The following is a 17,428-nucleotide window of genomic DNA, read 5'->3' as shown; positions in this document are numbered from 1 at the left end:
TTCTTTTCATTGTGCACTGTATGTTAAAATGCTTTATAATTACCATTTATGTTCTCTTTAGACCTCCTACAAGCTTAATATTTACACTATCTTTTTTAGCAAGAAAGATGGTTTCTTGAATACACAGGTTTTCAAAGTTTAATGCAGGGTAGTCTTTGGGAAAGCACAAGTTTTAGAAAACTTAGATCCAGGTTTAAATTAAATATCCTTGAGCAGGGGCTGGGTGGCTCAGTCAGTTGAGCATCTGCCTTCGGCTCACGTCATGATCCCCCGGGTCCTGGGATCAAGCCCCACATTGGGCTCCTTGGTCAATAGGTAGTCTGCTTCTCCCTCTCCCTCTGCCTCTCACTCCCCCTGCTTGTGTTATCTCTCTCTCTGTCAAATAAATAAATCTTAAATAAATATCCTTAAGCAAAGGACTTAAACTATTTGATTCTGTTGTCTTATTTATTTTAAAAAAATGTTTTAGCTTCAGCGAGAAAGCCTGTGTCAAACACAAATACCGTATTAGGCACTGTATAATGCTCTCATAAAAGCCATTGCTTTTTAGGCAGGTCTATGTAACAGAACAGGAATTATTGTAATCCTCTCTCCCTTAAGGTTCTTAGAAAAAGCAAAATAGTATGATCCTTTCCCTCTTTCCCCTCATCTATCTATAAAGAAAAAACTTAATATTTCTATCAAGGTATTTATATATATGGTATCGATACACATCAATACAAAATGGCTTTATCTAAATCATTCTCAATAATAACTAGTTACTATTGGTTATTATGGCATTTATCATATGTAAATCACTGACCTCTACAACAGGATTAAAGGGTTACTGCTCCTGGCACTCTGAGTGCGATTATTTGGATTTTTCCCCCACAGGTGGGGGACCTATGTGCTGACTGGCCAAAACTTCTCCCCTATGGGAAGAAGCTTGCTGTCAACTGTGTGGCTATGAACTCTGATGACTATTTAAAAATAAATCATTAGACCATGGAAGTCTTGACTTTTGGTTAAAACTTGAAGGGTAAAAACGTAACAAAAGAACATTTTGTTTACTGACAGATCTGTTATCTTTGAGACACTGACAAACGTGCTTCCCTTGGCCTACCCCATCTTCTTAGTACAGTGACTTATTCTGACATTGTCAGACTAATCAAAGAATCTGATCTTTGCCAGAAGACAAAACAAATGTTATTAACTCTACCCTCGAGGGAGAGACAGCTTGCTAGAAGAATATCAGGGCTTTGTCTCATGGGTCAGAGCTTTTATCATTTCACTGAATCTTTGACTAATACACCTGTACTTTGACAGAGCTGAAGCTGAAGTTTGGAAGGGAATACTTGGATTCTTGGAAGAAAGATTTCCACTGAGTGATCTAGTAGGACCTCAGTTTAACTTTCAAGTGCTTTCCAAGGCCTGTAGCTATGCAAGGATAGTAATTTCAAGGCCCTGGTATTTTGAAACTTTAGTAGTTTTCCAAATTTTTATTCCCTTATAGCATATTATGTTTGATCAACGTGTGAACAGCTGCCTGTGAGGTAGACACTTTGTCTCTAGTGTTTTGATTAATCTAGGCTTCTCTCTCGATGTCTGTGTAGTGATCATCTGTTTCCATTTCATTAAATATCTGTGGATACCCTTTTTGCATTTTTAATAGTTAGTTCCCTCCTTTGAGAAAGGGTTTTTGTTGTTGTGTTGTTGTTTCATCTTATTGAAAGAATCTGATAGCATAATTAGGAAGTCTTCTCCAACAGCTGTTGGAAATAATAATTGGCAGTTGGGACATGTCTGGAATGAGTGGAAGGGCAGGAGGTCATAGGTATGATGAGAACATTATGCCTTGGGACCTAAACTTACACCCTAAGGTTGACAGAAAAATCCAAATAATCGCACTCAGTGCCAGGAGCAGTAACCCTTTCATCCTGTTGTAGAGGTCAGCGATTTACATATGATAAATGCCATAATCTCTGGGTGAACTGAGGTCATGTGCTGCCCTGTCCCTTGCCTTTGTTTAAAAATGATAAGTAGTCTAATTCAGTTTCTGAAAAAGGTCTATTTTTGATGTACATAATTATCTTAGGTATGTATCTAGACTCTTACCTAAATACACAATACTTGGCCAACAAATGGTAGTTGAACTTCCCACCGTTGGCATTCAGAAATTAGGCTGTAGTTCAGAAGCTTTCTAAATTTTATCTTGACACAAAAGTGCTGAGTACTTTCTCTGGCTGGAGTGCTTTGAACTAACTGTGTGCCTTTGATCTCATGGTCTTATAGTGTCTTCGCCGTATTTTCTCATTTAGACACATGGCTGCCTTAGGAGATGGAAGGAGAAGAATGGCAGCAATCCTTTGTAGATAAGGACTTGGAATGTAGAGAATTTGAAACCATATGAAATAGGGTCAGAGAGATGGTAATAGAAACTAGGATTCCTACACAATCATGGATAACAGACTAAAATATTTTCTACATACCAGGCAAACAGACTTCTCTTGGTTCTAGTACACACTGAGGGTCTCTTGGGCTGGCAAACATGTGGCGGTTACTGTAATCATTCATAAATGTTCAGTTTGGAAGTCCTTCTTTTAAAAAAAAAAAGATTTTATTTATTTATTCATGAGAGACACAAGAGAGGGAGGCAGAGACAGGCAGAGGGAAAAGCAGGCTCTCCGAGGGGAGCCCAATGTGGGAGTCAATCCCTGGACTCCAGCATGATGCCCTGAGTGGAAAGCAGGCACTCAACCACTGAGCCACCCAGGTGTCCCTTGGTTTGGAAGTCCTGAGCTCAGTTTACCTACGGTGGCAGGAAGACTATGGACATTTTAAGGCTGTCAATACCATGATGACTCAAGCTTTTTCTGACCCCAGAACTATCTATGACAGAATTATCCTTGGAGAGTCTGTACCAGTTAGAGTGATTCATGCTTGCCAATGGAGTGATGATCACTTCCTCCAGAAAAAAAGTTCTGTTTTGACTATCTGTTGCTAATCCTCACACTGCTTTGTGATTCTTCATCCTTGAACTGCTACCCTTCCACAGGTGCTAAAATTATGATGCTTTCTCAGAACTTTGTTCTGAGAAACTTCTGCTTCTTTAATATCTTCATTACTCATGCTGCTGGCAAGTGTTCAAAACTTATACATATTAAAAAATATGTATGTATATATATGTGTGTGTATATACACACACATATATATACATACAAAAAAAGGTTTTAATGCATTTTACTAATATAAAGTGTAGCCCATAGTTGACAAATAATGATACTCTTCATTATAAATTCTTGCAGCCAATAGGTTTGCATGGAACACAGTTTTTTTTTTTTTTTTTTTTTTTTTGGCTAAACTCTTGTTACTGATGAACAGTGACTACAAATGGATGTAGTTTCAACATAAATGTTCGTCAATACTTTCATTTAGGTGGAGGAGGAAGGCAAAGTGAAACCATGAATGTATATGTCAGAATCAGGCTTAACTTTTAATGACATGAATGACTTCTTTGCTAAATCAGATTATGGTTTCAAATACCCAGAGAATAGTTCCCTAAATCTTTGTGCTACTATGAAATGGCTGTAGATGTGTAACCATTTACAGGTCTTGCACTCCTATAAGTTTAATCTGAATTATTTTCTCAAGTCTAAACCAAGATTTGGCAAACTTTCTTAAAGATCCAGGTGGCAAACATTTCAAATTTAGTGCCATATGGTTTCTCTTAGAGTTTTTCCATGCTGTCATTATAACGGAGCCACAGAAGATATCACTTATTATTGACTATATTCCAGTAAAACTTTATCTGCAGCTATAGGCAATGAGTGGAAAACAGTTTGTCTAGACAAGTAACAAAACAATAAGTTGAACCCTGATATGTAGCATTATGTTTCCATAGTGTAAAAACTCCATTACAGTCACTTTCATACTACCAATGCATTGTACTAAATGGGGACTTGGGAAGAGATCTGCCATAGCATGCCTCTATGTAATGTTTCAACCATACAGATAAAATAGGTGGAAATTACCTCAAAAGTATGGGTAATAAAATGCAGTACAGTCCAGAGGAAATGAGGGATTTTGAATAAGTTGTTTTGGTTTTCATTCTGGGCCTTAACCTCATATAGTCAAATATAAGTTGAATACAAGTTTTACAATCAGCTTTCAGAATTTCTGAAAATTGTGGAACTGTTTCTTGTGAGCTCTTTCTACCACCCCTTTTCCCTGGCAAGTTTTATTGTTTCCCATTGCAGTTTTATTGTTTCATTTTCCTTACCATGGCCCTGGGAAGTGGGACCCGTAAATTCATTCCATGCACATTTTATTAGCTGCCATTTGTGCAGACACTCTCTTGTCATTTTCTTGATTCCTCTTTTTTACTCTTAGTGGAATTTTCAACTTTGCTGTAAAAAAGACTGAACCTTTGAAAATGGGCCCCATTCTGACCAATGGATCACCCTCCCATTATGACTTGGATGTGACTTCAGCTGCCCTGTGGATGATTCCATCAAGAATCCAAATTTCTGTAATTCTTAAGGCTTTTGCCTACCATTCTAACAACCCACTTCCATGTGTGTATCCTAAACTTAACTCCATGAATAGCTCATTATCTTGAACTTTGATACCTTACTTTGTGATTGAAACCAGAAATGATATTACCTTTACAAACTTAGGATGCTTAACTTTCAAGTACACAAAAATGGAAATGCTTGATCTTTTCCTTGCAATCAACTTCACTTTCTGACTCCTCATGGCTGACTGGTGTTATTTTAAGTAGTCTCATCAGTGTCTCTAGGATGTCATCTTCTTGATCTACTGCCATAGTTTGAAAAATGAAGTCTTGGCTCTCTATAACCATTTTCCCACCTTTCTATCTCTATTGTTGATCACAGATGGTGTGTGATATAAAAAGTCATGAATTTCCTATTTAGTTACCCCATTCCATTTTCTTAGTGAATAATTTATTAAAATTCACTCAGTTTCCCATTCCATATGGCCTATGTTCCAAGCCTGAACCTCTATTCTCAAGAAAATGATTCTATCCCTGTCTCTCAATTTCAAGCTGGCAAGGTGAGTGAAGTTGCTGTGCGAGAGCATGAGTCAGTTCTCTTGGAAGAGTTGTCTTATTCTGACCCATCTACTCCTAGGGAGAGCTGAAGATTGAATCTCAAGGCCTAAATAGACTGAGGAGGATATGAAGAGTAGAATCTTGAAGAAGGGTAAGTAAGAAATAGACCATGACCCACTTTGCCCCTAGAGTTGTGTCCTTGGTCTGCTCATCTTTCACTCTGTAGACTGTTGCTGAGCAATTACATTGATGATTTTAGCTTTAGCCTGAAAGCTCATGACATCTTAATTTCTCCTTTCCTTCTCTTGGGCTTCAGAATTTTATTGGTAACTACACATCTTTATCTGCAATCTCCAAAAGCAAAATAAACTTGACAGGTTTGTTTCCAAAAACGATGTTTATGTACTTCAGCCTTCCTGAGACTGCACTTTGTTTGGAAATTCTCTTGGTGAGAGGCAAGGTAGACAGCAGGCAGTACCCTTTACTCCTCCTTCACCCCCATCTCCCCATGTCCATTGGTTTCTAATTGCAGAAAACTGCACCTCATAAAATCTTTGATCTGTTTCCCCCTTCCTGTCATGTATGGTTTCTCCTTTAGTTGAATGATTCTTGGGTCCTCACATTGGCTTAGCAACAGACTCCTCACCTACTTGACTGACCCTCAGTGACATTGTTAGAGTGGTGCCCCAACATGCAAATCCCAAATTCTCTTTTAATCACCATTTACAGATTATTCAGATGTCCAAAGAGGACTCTGTCATAGTTCTGGGTAGTCCCTCTTCTGGGGTCTTTGTTTTGTAGGATCATTTCTTATATGATTTTTACATTATCAAATCTACCACACTTGAGTAAGAATAGAAAACATTTGAAGTAACAGGTACATCCAGCACCTGGGCTCAGACCCAAGGCTTGTAGTAAGCAGAAAGTTGAAGGTTTCCCTGTCTGGCTCTTGGCGTTCTACTCTAGGAAGTACACAGAATGCTTTTTCCAATTTTCTCCTCTCCTATTGCTAAATGCAGGTCAAGATTTTAATCTCGGGAGAAAAAAAAGCAGTAAGTAGGTAATAAAATACATTCTGAGAGCTCATTTTCATTATAATTGTGTATATAAATTAAAAAGCATCACAGGGATCACCATATCAGAGAACGAGGTAAAATGTTAGAGATGCCACCCACATGGAGCAGAGGTGACATGGGTGAAGACTCTGGAGACAGAAAATTGTGCCAGGATTTCAAAATAACAATCTGCCTAGGGATGGGAAAGGGGATTCTGTACCTACAAAGTAGGCTGAGAGCAGGAACAAAGGTAATATAAATATACTTCTGAGAATAAGAAAGAAAGAAAAGGAGGAGTATTTCAAAATTACTTCATATTAAGAGAAGAGGAACAGCATTTACAAGGTCCAAGGGATGAACTTTCTTATAAAAATTGCCTGTAGACTCAAAATTGGGCAGGTGAAGCTGTAGAGAAAGCAGGGTGTTGGGAAAGATGAATCACAAATAGATGGTATGGGCTAGAGGGACAGAGTTCATCAGAATAAGGTGCAAAATGAGATGATTGATGGGTAAAATTGATAATAACAAATAAAAAATCACTTAGAGGGCAGAGAAGAGTAGACCTGCCTTTGAAGAAAAACATATTTTTAAATGTGAGAGAAAACTTCTACTATATCCTGGACAAAAAGTTCACTTAAGAGAAAGGGGTAGAAGAGAAGATCACAGATAAGGAAGAGAAAGACGAGTCAAATTTCTTACAGCTTCTCTTTTCTGAAAGAACCTAGAACAGAGAAGACAGAAATAGGAAAATACCACCTATTTTGTATGGTTACTAAGTGAAAAAACGAAAAACAATGGACTATACTTGAACATTCTGTTTTGAGCCTCAAGAAGATGGATATTCTATGAAAAATAACAACAAAGGATACATTATAAAACAGAATATATACATATTTATTTTGACAGGGAGTGGGATTTATTGGTAGGCATGAATAAGGAGGGGACAGCACCAAAGTTCTCATGAATACAGAGTCCCCCATTTGTCCAAGGGGCCATGATTAGGGATGTATTCCACCCTCTAGTCATCTGAGATGAGCAGCTTTTCAGCCACCATGCCTTCAAATTCATCAGCACTAAACTTAATAAATCCTCACTTTTTGAAAATATGGATCTGCTGGTGGTCAGACAACTTGAACTTGGCCTTGCATAGGGCCTCCATCACAGGCTCATTGTTCTGTAAGTCGGTACTGATGGACATGATGACTTGGCCAATGTGGACCCCCGCCACTATGGGGCTTTTGAAAGGTACCCTGTGTACCTGTCTGGAGACTATCAGCCCCAGCACTGGTCAACACCTTATTTATTGCATAATACATAATAAAATATAATATTCCTTGAATATATAATATTTAATGTTTGCCCAATTATAAAATCTATAAGCATTTATGTAAAAGTGAAAAAAACTTACCTATGGTGATCATCTGAGGGAAGGCTTGGAGAAGTTTAATCCCCACCCCAATAATTTCCAGTGAGTTGCCAAGCAGCCTAACATGAAGACAAAAATCATTAATATCCTTGCAGTGCCATTATGGTTTTAAGTCCCAAACACCCTCTCCATGACCCATCTCCACCCCTACTAGATTGTAGGACCCACTGCTTCCTTCTAGTGAAAACATCCTGAAGTTAACACTCTTAAAGATCTTGTGAACCACAGGGAAATGGGAACCAAGAAAATAAATGAAGAATGGGAACATTATAGAAAAATGACTGGTGGTAAATGCTGAGAAGTAAGGCATTGAGTTTATTCACTCTCTGTAGATATTTATTGAGTGCCTTTTACATGAGAGCCACTGTTTTAGGAACTAAGAAGGCAATACCTAGCAAAAGACAAGGCCTCTGTCTCATGGAGAAAAGAGATAAGACCAGGAGACTCTATTTTAATGCTCTTAGGTATGGGACATCTACATGTTTCTGAGAAAACTTCAATAGGTATTAAGCACATTTCAACATGTCACAAAGGTGATGATTAGACCTTGGATTTTTTGTTTTGTTTTGTTTTGCTTTCCAGTTTTCTTTTTTAGACTTTCAAGACTTGTCTTTAGGGGGAAGAAACACTAGAAGCTTTAGCACTTCCAGCTTAGAGTCCTCTGTTTGCCCACAGGTTTGCCAGGGTCAGACACTCCCAAAACAGTGCTGTCTCCTGACTGAGTTTACTTATTAGGAGATACAAAACCATCAGTGCAGTGTTTTACAGGCCTCAGGCCCGAGTCGATTAGACATGAAGTTGGAATTGCTTCAAGTCAGCTCAAAAGGAGAGTGTCCCCTTGATCATTCAGGGAAGTAGTTTAAATGCTTAAGACACTGTCCTCAAAAGGCAAATCTTGGCTTTGCCACATTCTGGGTGATTGCTGTGGAGAAATTAACTCCTCCTATTTGTCATTTAATCCCTGTGCACAAGAAAATACTATATGTGATAATAAATGAATAGTTGTTGGAATTACTTCTGTGGCACAGTGTCCACATTTATTAAATGTCCTTATTTATAACCAGTGCTAACTCTTGGTCTGAAGGATACGGAATAATTTCCTTGCCCAAATTATTTTCAGCCTTTTGTGGTTGCTTTTGGGAGCAAGAGAAATACATAGAAATAGGTATATATGGAAAACAGCTTTCAAAATCATTTAGAGAAGAAGAATGAATCCTTCCTTTAGAGCATGAGTTTGCAACTCATGACCCACAACCAATAAAATACACAACCCAGCATGATTTTGACTATTTGATGAACATTTAGGTTTGTACTGAGTGATGAGTGCTTAGTAATTAGCAAGAAGACTTAAATTTTTTGAGTTTTTATAATTGGGTAATTAACACTGTACTTAAATAAAAGTTGCTTTGTGTAGGAGTCCATGCAATGAGTTTTTTTCTTCTCTATATGGATTCTGTGGCATGGCTGTAGATTTTCTTTCCCCCCCCAAAGCTATCAAGTTCTGGGCAACTTGCTGTGCCCTCTGGAAGTTTTTATATTTTTTATGTTAAATTGAAATTTTAAAGGATAAATGCATTTTCCTTTTACAAAAAAAAGGACTTGTGTAAGATCCTAGCGTCCGGGAGAAAATACAGCTATAGTTTAGTGTTGTTTCACGCAAAATAAGAAAAATAATTAAATGTGGGATTTAGGAGTATGGTCGCTTTGATGCTATTTTAAGATGATTTGCTTTGGAATAGAAAAGAGGTTTGATTGAAATGATTTGTTTGTTCCCAAATGCCTTGTTTCTGACATGGGTGAATAAAGTTTTTCCAATTCTATGTTTTTCAAAGTAGACACTGAGACTAACTTTCCCCTATTTATTGTGGCGAGGATACATTTTAAAATTGATTTTTTAAAGAGCCTCTAACCTAGACTACGTGTCCATAAGTATGCGTGTGATGATATTTACTAAAGATTGTGCCTATGATTTGCTTATCTCCAATCCTTGCATTTTGTATAAATACTATGTCCAGTCAGAATAGCCTAAAACAGCCAGAGATGGTCCAAAATGAATCCTTCCGTTAGAGCATGAGTTTGCAACTCATGACCCACAAACCAAGTCTGGGTCAGTGTTTCGTCTGTTCACATACTACTTATGGCTGCTTTGGTGCTGCAGCATCCAGTGGCTGTGAAAGAACTGGCATGGCCTCTAAAGGCTAAGGCAGGCACTGTCTGGCCCTTAACAGGAAGAAGTTTGCTCATCTTGAGATCCTCTGCTTGTCAGGGAAGAAGTTCTAGAATGAAAAGTAATGAGAGGTTGACAGAGAGGGCAATGGTAAAAGAAGCATGGGGCCCAGATCAACTTCTCACCTCCGATGTCTCCCCAGGGAAGGGGAGAGAAAACAGAGGGATGCTAGGGAAATGAACCAGCCCCCATGGGGGGGGGGCGTGAGGAGCAAGTGTGAGGCCAGGAGGATGCCAGGACCCGCTCTTTGATTTCCAGACTTCAACAGCTCTCCTTGGGCCTCCTGTTCTCATCAGGATGTTGATTGGCTCTCAGGACAGACCAAATCAGGATCAATGTTAGAAGAGGTAAGACCTCCCCTGGGTCAAGGACTTGAGTGTGTCCCTGTTTTCTTCCTGTATCTTTTTCAGCTTGATCTAGTCTCCTTTCTGGATTTTCTCCATTTCTCTCTCTTTTTCTGTTGGTCCCAGGTCATTCCTTTTACTATATACATTCCCCTGTGTCATGTCATACCCTCGGAGAGCTTTATGTGCTGCCTCTGTGACTCCCTCTCAGGGTTGTACTGTTCTTCATCTAAGTGTAGTAGGCTGTATTACTCTTGTCTCCTAAGTAAGGTTGTACACCCCTGTACCACCAGCCAAAACCAGTTATGGAGTCAAGGGAATATGAGTAGATGTGATACATACTGTGTCTGAGTGGAAACTTGTAAGTTTTAAGTGTGGTTTGGCTTGGCTCCTCATGCTTGAACCTTGTGCTACTGCCAGAGCAGGTCTCAGATGGGGTTGTTCCTTCTGACCATGTTCTGGAGAAGACCTTCAGCCCATCCTGTAACAGGTCTGATGATTTCATCGTTCATTGTTGGGAGCCACTAGGATTTTGCGGGGGGTGATGGTTACACAAAAAAGCTGCTAATTAGCAAAACTTTGGCTAGATGATTGTTCTTAGATATTTTTTCAGATGTCTCAAAGTCAAAATTTCCAAAGTTGAAATGGCCCTACTTGAGATCACCCACAGACATTTTTGTGCTCAGTAGTGAAAGCTACCTTCAGCCAGTTCCCCAGCCAAAACAATAACACAACATTTCCCTAAGGTCTAATTGACTTTATTAATTCATGCATCAGACAACATTCCATCTAGCAAGTAGAAGGGGACTATCTGAAGTGAAACCAGTTTTTAAAGGTAGAGGACATTAAAGAAGAGGAAGGCAATTTATTGGCAAGAAGTGCATTGTTGAGTCCTAAGGGGAGCATGAAAGGGTTTATCAGGAAATTTCCTAGTACTAACCAGGAACTCCATATTGGGTTCAAAGGTTCCACTGTTGGGAGTTTGAAATTGCAGTGAGGTTAAGAATTAAATCTTGGTTTACTGGCTTGGGGCCTCAACTCAGTGGTAGCATTGTAGCTTTCTTTTAACAATAGCTACTGTGTTAAAAGATCACTACTATGCACCAAATATATGGAAGCAGATAAAAAAGACAAAATTGGTATTGCCACAGAGTAGAGGATGTTTCTTTGAAGGCAAACAATAAAAGAATTCCCCATGTACATATTTTAGGAACATGTATGGGAAAATGTAATAAAAACTGTACAGGTGGGATGCCTGGGTGGCTCAGAGTTTGAGCATCTGCCTTTGGCTCAGATCCTGATCCTGGGGTCCTGGGATCAAGTCCCCCATTGAGCTCCCTGCAGGGAGCCTGCTTCACCTTCTGCCTGTGTGTCTGCCTCTCTCATGAATAAATAAAATCTTTTTTTTTTTTTTAAAGAAACTGTATAGGCATTAGAAAAATTCACAGTTCTAGGAAAATGCATGGATTAATGGGAAAGCATATACCTGAGGACCTCTGGTCAATTCATGAGTGGTCAGTACCTCTCAATCCTGTTTCTTTCTTGACACCTCCTCTGTTCCTGTTCTTTCTTTGGGTTCATGTCCTGGTTCACTCCAATTATGACCAGATTCCATCTTACTTGACTTTTCTGCAAGCTATCTCCCCTGTAGCAACATGACTTAGCTGAACCAACAGTTCTTTTTATATCATCTTCATAATAAAATGGTCCCCTATTTCCTTCCCGATGGTGGGCATACTGAGCATGGAACACAGGATCTTGTGACCCCCTGACTACCTGCTTATACAGTTTTATCTCTTGCCATATCTTCCTCCACTTGTGATTCAATGCTAGTGAACTAGTAACTGTTTTCTGTATATAGAGTACTGTCAAACACTTAATTCATTTTGAATAAGAAAGGTCAGGAACATGCCTATCTGGTTCTTCAAATGGTTAGTCCTTAACTCACCTTGGACAAACATATCAGAGGTCATTTCTGCTGGGCAACTTTCTATAGCTGTAGACAGAAACAGCATTCCTTGCCCTTTATCCCACTTCTCCCTAAGTTGTATTGGGTGACCCTCTAATAGGCTCCTGCTCTAGTCTCGGTCTGTCTCTATCCACGGTACTGATCAAATGGAATTGTGTTGTCTACAGATCTTTGTATTTTCTGGTCATTGGATGTTCTCTCAAACTCCTTTCATGTCTCTCCACTCTTCCTTAAATACTCTCCCCACTTATACACTCCTTAATAAATTCTACTCTTTGAAAGTGACCCTGAGGGTACTGATTGGATTTCACTTGGGGAAAAGGGGCAGAAGTGGCTGAGGAGAGGTAAATATGACTATAGATCTTCAATTCCAGGCTATTTTATAAAATTAGAGCCACATGTTTAAAAAAACATAACCATGGTAATCTTTAAGATCATTCTGAGCCATTTTTGGATGCTGCTTGTAAAGGACATAGCTCCTATGCAAAGAATGAATCTGATGTTAAGATGGTAGGTGTTTAAAAATTTCTTGATCTATTAGTCAAAATCTTTTATAAAGATAAATATGTAATTTAATTTAAAAATGTAAAAAGGTGTCCAATATTAAGTATATTATGTATATGTATATTAAGTATATTAAGTATAAAAAGGTATCCAATCTTAAGTATATTATGAGAATGGATCTCTTAATATATTTCTGACAAAAGTTTCTTAATCTATTAGTCAAAATCTTTTATAAAGATAAATATGTAATTTAATTTAAAAAGGTGTCCAGGGCAGCCCAGGTGGCTCAGCCATTTAGCACCACCTTCAGCTGAGGGCATGATCCTGGAGACCCAGAATCGAGTCCCACATCGGGCTCCCTGCATGGAGCCTGCTTCTCCCTCTGCCTGTGTCTCTGCCTCTCTCTCTCTCTCTGTCTCTCATGAATAAATAAATAAAAATCTTAAAAAGTAAAAATAAAAATAAAAAGGTGCCCAATATTAAGTATAGTATGAGAATGGATCTCAACATTTTTCTGACAAATATAAGAATTAAAACAAGAACTGGAAAGTTATTTTCCTCTTAAGAATATTCATGACATTTTCTTCAGTAACTTCTCCAGGAAATGACCTTATATAAAATAATTAAGTATATTAATGTCAAATACTCAAAAGATAAAAATATTAGAGATGACATAATGGGGTTTCACATTTTGTATGTAAATTAAAACTTAGTGTAAATTTGAGTTAAATTAGAAATAAATTAGAAAACATCAGTAGAATGTTATTCCAGTGTCATTACTGAGAATGTATAACAATGATGATAACAAGCATACATTGAACATTCACCAGTGTTGGGAAACAAAGGAAATTCTGTAATATCATTAACTATTAATTAGAGCCTATTACATGACAGGGGCTACATTAGGTATTTGGGATATATAGTTGTCTAAGACCCCAGGTCCTGTCCTCAAATCCATTAATAAGAGAAAGGGTATTTTAAAGGCTATCTAGAATATTATAATAGGCAGCCAGAAGTAGAGAATGACTGACTTGCATTCCATTTTCTGAAGCTACAATGTCAGGATCTCACAGCACACTCAGGTTGATGTTGTCATCCTTGGATAGCTGTATTTATAGATACTTAGAATGTATAACTACTCATGTGGGGGCCATTAGGATACAATAATTTTGCCATGGTGCTATGATACCATGTTGTTACTGCTCAATTTACTCAGAAGACTATTAAGTAGAATAGTGTATTGCTCTAATCCTGTAATGACTTAGAGAATATTACTAATTATAAAACCCAACATACATTAAACACTCTTTGCCTGGCCCTGTTGGAAAGCATTACATATATTGTCTCATGAAGGCCATCTAATGACCTGAAGTTACTATTCTAATTTTTCAAATGTGGCAACAGAGACACAGGAAATTTAGACAATATGTCCAAGATAAAGCCTATTCAATCTGGGACAAAGATGAAATTTCAGTCTAGATCCAGAACCTCTAGTCTTAACCACAATTTTAATTACCTGCGGAAGAAATTGTCTTAGAATAGAAGTTGTCCTTGCTCACTCGTGAGAGACTACAAGAAGCCTAAAGGATAACTTTAAGAGTTCATTTAGAAAGTGCCTATTACTTGTATTTGTTTTCTTTGACATTAGAAAAACAATTGTGAGCTTCTGTATGTGACTAGACTTGGGATCCTTGGTTTCTTGTACCAGTCTCCAAACTTTAGTTAAAGGGAACTACCCTTAGTCCTAAGATGACATTAATTTTGATTGTAATACTACCCAGTTCAGTCCCACGGCATACGAGTAGATAAGAATAAGGGTACAAATACATTACATTTACTGTATACCAGACACTGTGATACACAGATAAACATATATAAATTTTGATTTCATATTGTACCATTTTATTAACTGGGTAGGTCTTTACTTTTTTTGTAAAATGTATTTTTTTCCCTCAGAAGTTTTGAGAAAAAGATGAAAAGCATTATAAACCTGCAGTAAAAACATTGAGTGGGAAACCATTTGTTAATGAGATAGTTGTAACAAACTTCTGTATGGTGGAAAGCAGAAGAACAGTGATAATGACAGAGCAATGTAGGGGTAAGGTCTAGGGAAGATAGCTGGTTTAGAGACAGAAAGAAGAGAGAAGTAGAGCCAAGAACAGCTCCTTCTCATTTTGCCTTGTTATGGCACATCCACAGTGGCTGTTACAAAACTTGGGTGGGGGAGAATGGAAAGAAGACTTTTCAGTTAGGAAAGAGAACACATGAGTCAAACCAACCCAAACATGATACAGGATCCTTACTTTGTGTGATGGTGTCTCCAATGTAAAGCTCTCTATATTCTGCTATAGGTGAGTGGAGATCCTACAATATCAGCACTGACCTGCTCATTTGAAACTTGAGTTTACCAATTGATGATACATACAATGCTATTAGAAAATTTTAAATGTAGATGAAGAAAAATGATCATTACTAGATATTAGATGGGCTCTTGAAATAGGAAGGAAAATGGAAAATAAAAATTGACCCTGAAAGAAAAATCAAGGAATAGAGATGAAGATTTCACCTGTTAGGGAAGGATAGATTAATATGTTGCAGGTGGTTGCTCCTAGCAACCAGAATCACCAGATAAAATGACAAATTTACGTATTTGAAGGCATCATAGAGGTAATGAAATAATAATGATAGAAATCAAAATTCCAGAAGAGAACTGATAAGACATGTGCGGATACTCTGTAGCTAACGTTTCTCTGAGATCATTTGCTGACTCTGAGCAGTAGTCTGTGAATCCTCATTCATAAATCAGACTTCAGAGACCTAAAAAATATGACTAATTTTTTCCCCTCTAAGATATTGATCAAATTTGAAGCTGCATGGCCAGAGAATGGTGGTGGTAGTGGTAGCAGAATGATGGATACCAGTTAAGTTGTCCCATATCACATCAAAGAATCATTTGAGGTTGCCTTAAATTGGCAAATAAAATCATGGTACTTACCCATACTTGAAGATGAGGAAGTAGCAATCAGAAGCACCAAACCAAAAACAATTGAAAACGGTTATCATGGGAAAGAAAGCAAAAGCTTACATCAATTTGAAAATTTAAGCTTAAAACTAAAAATTAACACACACAGCTACAAAATAGCAAGTCTATTTATACAAAGAGCTTTTGCAATCTTTAAGTAAACCAATAATCCAAATGATATGTGATAAAGCAGAAAAATAACTTATCTAATTAGTATAGTTTCTGTACTTTGAAGGCCATTGCCAACTGAGGATAAGAGGAGAAAAAAATTTTCCCTTAGAAACTTAGATGCAAAAATCCTCGTAAGGATTAACAAACTAAAAGTACTGTGCTATATAGATCTTATTCCAATGATGCTTTTATAAAAAAAATCCTTTAATTTGCTCCATTAATTCATGAAGAAAGGGGGAAATTATGGTGGACTTTAGTCCCACTTTGCCAGAGAAAATCATGGTTTATTCATATTGCTCTGACATAATAACCAATAGTGCTTTCTTTCACTGTCAAAACTGTCTTGGCTTGGATGATCGAATAAATGCTCACTCTAAGAGAAACCATGTGATTATCTAAATTGTGACATTAAAAGCATTGTGTGAATTTTTAAGTCTTCCCTAGTTAAAACTGTTAGCAAAGAATAGACACTCTTTCAGTCTCAGATGGACTAGAGAAACAGACAGATTGTCTATGTATTCTGCAGCAAAACAAAGCTAGGAATACTTTTATTTCAGGTTGAACTGCCAGGTTTTGTTAAAATTGAGGCTGAAATTAAAATATAAATATATATATATATGTATATTAAAGCACTACAAAGGAAGGAAAAATATCTCCAGTTTGCTTTATAAGATTGTCTAGTGGAAAATTCCAAGGTTATTTATAATTAGCTCTAATAAAAACATTCAATAAGGTTTCCTAAGAAAGCTCGATATTGAAAATCATTTGTATCTCTGTGTTCCAGCAACACACATCTATAAAATTTCAAAAAATACAGTAAACTCAGTAGTCCATTTTTTCCCTTTCTGATGGAGACTGCAAGTCCATGTTTCAGACTCCCTCATAGAGAGGTTGCCTCATGGGTCCTGGTTCAATGAGACAGACTTTTGAGGGATAGACAGAGCTGCCAGTAACCAGTACAGGAGGCCACATACTCCAGATAAATTGGGATGGTAGGGCTGGTGACATCTAGTTCTTTGGCAGTTAGCTACCAGCAAGGTTCTGTGGTCAGTCCCTAGTGTTTCAGCATCCTTGTGAAGATGCAGCAGTAGTAGCAGGAGATTTCCTTTATTAGGAACCCTGTGGGCTGGCCTTCCTGTGGTCATGTTCCTCTTGACAGGAACATTAAGCTTGGTTCTCTGGCCCTCCACTTCTATGAGCTATCTAGTAATCTTTTAAAAAGTTTTGTTTTCGGATTAAACTATGCAGAGTTTTGTTATCTGCAAAGAAAATGTTTAACAAATACAGATAACCAGAAATAAATTGTACAGAAGATTCATTAAGACTTAGAGTCAGCTGATGAGCATAAGATCTAGACGAGCTGGGAGACCTTATTCAAGGATAAAGGAACTTAACTTTCATAAATATGTATGTTCTTCCCAACTAATGTATAAAGGCAATACAATTACAGTCAAAGGTACAGTGAGATTTTTTTTTTAAACAGATCTTGACAAAGTAATTCAAAAATTGGTTTGGATGAATAAAGTGTCAAAGTAGCAGAGACAATTATAAAGAATAAAGTGAGAGGTATGAGGGATGTTACTAGATCAAGACATCCCTAATGCCTTATTAATTCCCATAGTGCAGTATTAATCCCAGGACAGATGATTGACAAAGGTTG

General features: G+C 37.6%; 2 long non-coding RNA genes across 2 annotated transcripts in view; one reads left to right on the top strand and one right to left on the bottom strand.

Annotated features, from left to right (window-relative positions):
- Window positions 1-17,428, top strand: part of LOC140632979 (uncharacterized) — a 70,586-nt gene that overhangs the window by 9,187 nt on the left and 43,971 nt on the right. The window contains exon 2 of the long non-coding RNA XR_012030616.1: window positions 5,130-5,201. This is a non-coding gene — a long non-coding RNA (uncharacterized lncRNA). The remainder of the gene's footprint in view (window positions 1-5,129; window positions 5,202-17,428) is intronic.
- LOC140632978 (uncharacterized) lies at window positions 2,293-11,748 on the bottom strand. The gene is made up of 4 exons (XR_012030615.1): window positions 11,625-11,748; window positions 10,445-10,626; window positions 7,514-7,590; window positions 2,293-2,576 (listed from the first exon to the last, which is right to left on the bottom strand). It is a non-coding gene; the product is annotated as an uncharacterized lncRNA (long non-coding RNA).

The sequence above is a fragment of the Canis lupus genome, chromosome 5 (assembly GCF_048164855.1).
Source record: "Canis lupus baileyi chromosome 5, mCanLup2.hap1, whole genome shotgun sequence".
Classification (NCBI taxonomy): Eukaryota; Metazoa; Chordata; class Mammalia; order Carnivora; family Canidae; genus Canis; species Canis lupus.
This window is presented reverse-complemented; position numbering and strand designations above follow the sequence as displayed.